Genomic DNA, 4998 nt, shown 5'->3' with positions numbered 1-4998 from the left:
AACCAACATTCGAGCGTGGTCATTGCTAGTGCCACCAGACTGACTCCCGTGCAGGTAGCATGTAAAAAACACCTTTTGAGCGTGGTCGTTGCCAGAATCTCCTGACTGGCCCTCGTGCCGGTGGCACATAAAAGTACCCACTACACTCTCGGGGTGGTTGGCATTAAGAAGGGCATCCAGCTGTAGAAACTCTGCCAGATCAGATTGGAGCCTGGTGTAGCCATCTGGTTCACCAGTCCTCAGTCAAACCGTCCAACCCATGCTAGCATGGAAAGCTGACGTTAAACGACGACGATGATGATGCTGACAACGGCAAATTTTGTCCATTTTCAAGTGAAGTTGCTACTAGTTACGTTTGAAGTCTTCTTTGAACAATCAGATATTAGTTTACTTGGAAAGAAACAATATGGTGAAATGCAAGATTTCACAGCCCTGGCATCTAGTTGGCCTATCAACTTTTCAGCCCACCCTCATAGCTCCAGAAGACATGCCCACCTCAGTCAAACTTAGTTCTGGAAGCACTGTACATGTGTGTACATCAATGGGCACTTTGCCCAATCTCCTCAGCAAATCACCCCCCACCCATCCACCCATCTACCCATCATCTCTCTCTCTCTCTCTCTCTTGATGCTGTTGTATTTTTCTTGCTACCCTACCAGAACTATTTCCTTTGTAATCCATTCTTCATCCATTCTCTCCACCCACACTTTATATCGATCAAAACACCACTCCACCTCCACCTCCACACACTGAATTACCCTACCAAATACCTCCCCTCATGCATGGCGCTTGCCTTTCTCCCTCCCCACGCCTCCACCCCCTCGGCCTGCTCTAACCACATGTCATTTCTCCCTCATCGTCCATCCCCACCCCTGATGACTGTACCATCATTACTACCCTACTGCCATCTCCCACACCCCCCTGCTCTTTCCTGCATCCCTCTACCTTCCCCGACTCCTGCATCATTCGTCATCCCCCACCCCTTATCCACCCTTACTCAGTCATTACAATTGTTGAACCCCCTCCCTCTCCTCCCTCCCTCCCACTCTCTCATCGCTTGCTCCTCCCCCACCACCACCATATACTCATGCAAACCACCAACTCCCTTCGTTCCTCCATCCTCATTCGTTTCTACTCACTTCTTGCCATAAGGGGTCACCTGGACCCTTCATCACCAATATTCATCGCTTTGCAGCCTCTCCTCTCCCTCTTTCCCACCGTGTAAAGCCATGTAGCTCTTCCACAAGAATCCGCTCTGCCTTTTCCTAGCATGACGGTTCTCACCGCCATTCCTGATGCGTTTACGGTCTTGCAAACTGCATAGCAACCTCATAAGTGCTGCTGGCACAAAAAGAAGCAAAACGCATCCATGCTGTAAAGATAGACTACCATAGCACCCAGGCTGTATTAGAACGGGTATCATAGAAACCGTGCCAAAGCAGACACTGTGTGCTTGTATGCTTATCACACACACATACACACAACAGACGGTTCTCAGTGTATCAAATTGAAAATGACTGTAGTCTTCAGCTTCCAATAAACATACTAAATAATTGGTTCTTCTTCAGTATTGTATATTCTTCATTTTCCCTTCTTGTTCACACAGAAATGTTCGCGCGTGCGTGTGTGTACGTGTGTGTGTGTCCATCTCTCATTCTGACAACTCTTCTCTTCGTCTTCCTTTTTCTCTCTCTCTCTCCTCCCCCCCTCTTTCTCAATTCTCATTTCATCCTTAAATTCTCACAATATTTCTGTATTTGATCCCCACATCCCTTAATCTTCTCTACTCATTTCCCCTCTTCTTAAAATAAGTACCAGTTGTGTACTAGGGTTGTCGTCAACTAATCCTGTCACCTAAAATTGCTGACCTTGGGTCAAAATTTGAAACTGTGTAGTTGTGTATCCGTCCGTCCCCTTCCACCCCCACCCCAACTATTATTTCATTCTTCCCCCATTTATCCCCCTCCTCCCCCATCTCATTCTTCTCTTTCTGTTTCCCTTTTTTGTTAACGTCTGCCAACAACAACCTTCTACATTTCTCCTCTCTCACTTTCCCCTATACCTTTCTACATGTTCTTCATCTTTTCTCTCTTCTATATTTACCCTTTCTTCCTCTCTCTCTCTCTGCCTTTTCCTAATATATTGTCTGTCTTTCTTCTTTACTTTCTCACTCATCCATCAAATCCTCTTTCTCTTTTACCCTTTCTCTCTTTCCTCTCCTCCTCCTCCTCTCCCACATCCCACCATTTCTTTCTCTTCCTATTTCCCCCTCCTCTCCATTTTTACCCTATCTCCTACTTCTCCTCGTCCTCCACCCAAATATTCTTCCCTCCCTCTCTTTCTGAGTGTTGTCTACCAACTTTTCACTCTCTCTAATTGTCTGTCAGTTCGACTGATTGCCTGTTCATTATAAAACCATTCTGCGACCGCCGTTCCTTGCTCAGTAGTGCTGCTGTTGTCCTCTTTGCTAGTCGAGCTGTAGTGGTATATATATATAAATGTATGTATATAGACATCTAAGGAGATAGATATATATGTATGTGTGTATATATAATATCTTGGAGAACGAGTTATTTAATTTATTTAGCGGTGAATTGTCAGCCGTCCGGCCACTCAGTTTTATTTAATTTGCAAAACAGAAGAATTTGAAACGAAAATTGCTAAACGCGAAAACTCTTCGCGAAAAACATTGGACATTACTTAAAACCCACCAAATACCTGATTAAGGAAGCAGGTATTCGAGTCTGGGAGAAACAATCCCACATTTCACAAGGCCACTGACCGTCTCCGTTAATTAATTGTAATTGCCGCTGTTAAACTAATATTTCTGATAATTATTATCGTTGTCACTGGGCAAAATAAAGAAGGCGGGAAAACAAATCGAAAATTAAATGATTCTAATCGATAAATCGATTAAAAATCAAACGAACATGTTGATTTACGAAATTATCTCGAGTTTATTGAATTTTACGTGATTGATGACGAGAGAAGGAAAATTCGCAAAAATATGGAGAATAAATAAATAAGACAATATTTAATATGTCTTAAATAAATAAAACGAACTGAGATATTTATTAATTCGTCAACGTGAAGCAGAAACCATGAATATTGGAGAAAGAAGCAGCTTCTGTGCAATGGAATCAATCCGGCCTGATCTTTCCTTGCACCTCTGGCCAATTCTACAAGCACCCCCTTCACCTTTTCGTAATGATGGTTGCATCACCATCTACTCCACCCTGGGACACCTCATACATGTCGTAAGTTGCCATTTCTTTCGGACCGCCTTACATTCTGTGTGCATGTGCGTGTATGCACGTGTGTGTGTGTGGGTTCGTTTCTTTGTTTAATTCATTATTGCTACGCCCGCACTGGAGCACCACAGACACACATACACATGCATATATATATATATATTCACAACTATGAATGAATTACGCTTGTCATTGTACGCACACGCGCGTGCTATCTATATACACGCATATATAATACTGTATACATTCGGATATATAATTCACCTAATTTTGAAGTTGTACGGTTAATGTCGAACTAATTTTTGGTGCTTCAACCTAAGTACGTAATCCATCTGAATCTCGAATATTTTGATATATATATATATATATATATATATATATATATATATATATATATATATATATATATTCACTACTATAAATGAATTACGCTTGTCATTGTACGCATACACACACGCGCGCGCCATATACACGCGTATATAATTCTGTATACATGAATAATGCATGCGAACACATCTACAATATAGATATGTATGTATATATTTGCTTGCTTGCGCGCACGTATATATAATGCGTATATATGTTTTGCATGTATATGTGTATTTTATAAATGCAATGCGTGTTTATGATATTGAATATGCTGATGGGGGGAAAAGGCTATTTTGTACTCTTAATTCTGTATATGTTTGTGTGTGTATTGGAAACGGATAGAAAATATACATCTAGCAACTGGATATGTGTGTGTGTGTATGTACTTCTGTGCGTGTGTATTTATAACCTTCCAACTTCTACCAATATGGAAAAACGAAAGTTAAAACTGACACTAAATGCCTCGCTCCACCCTCCTGGCATCATCGTCATCACCACTACCATCATCATCATCATCGTCGTCGTCGTCTACGGATGCTGCAATGTTTAACCATTAATGGTTGATGTAATCACTTGTCTGGTCTGTTGCCAACATTGGCAGCATGGCACCACTTCTTACATCATTTCACATTCCTCCTGTATCACTGCTGCTACTACTACAACTACTACTGGTGGTGTTTTGGTAGATGAAGGGGTGCCACAGATGGTGTGATTGTGGTGGTGGTGGTGGTGGTGGTTGAAGATATTGCAAGAGATGGTGGGAACAGTGGGTGTTGGTGGTGATGGTGGAGATGGTGCAGATGGTATTGGAGATAACGGTAGCAGAGATAATGTGGTGCTAGTAGAGATTGTGGTGGTGGTGGTAGAGGCAGCATAGTGTTTGTAATGTGTGACGGTGGTTGGCGAATGGTGTTGGTAGAAATGATGGGGTAATAGTAGAAATGATGTAGATAGTGACGGTGGCCTAATGGCTGGTGGTGGTTGAAGGGGTACCCGAGGTGGTACAGACTATGGCATGCGCGCACACGTGTGTATGAGAGATGGAGGGGGGCAGGGTAATTGCATAGTAATGTTATACATGAACATGGAGGTGGTAAGCCATCAGATGATGGCATGCATCGACAAATATATATATGTATGTATATATATATATAAGCAATGTTAATTCTCTAAATGAAGTCTTAATATATATATATATATATATAGAGAGAGAGAGAGAGAGAGACACACACATACTCATACATACATGTATCTTTAATGCACACACACATCTTTAGACACAATTATTCGTCTTGCAAATATGCATGCCTTTGTACACATTTCTGTACTGCTTTGCTCTCTCTCTCTTTCTCTTTCTCTCTCTCTCTTTCTCTTTCTC

The sequence above is a fragment of the Octopus bimaculoides genome, chromosome 14, assembly GCF_001194135.2.
Source record: "Octopus bimaculoides isolate UCB-OBI-ISO-001 chromosome 14, ASM119413v2, whole genome shotgun sequence".
Lineage (NCBI taxonomy): Eukaryota > Metazoa > Mollusca > Cephalopoda > Octopoda > Octopodidae > Octopus > Octopus bimaculoides.
Note: the sequence above shows the minus strand (reverse complement) of the source record.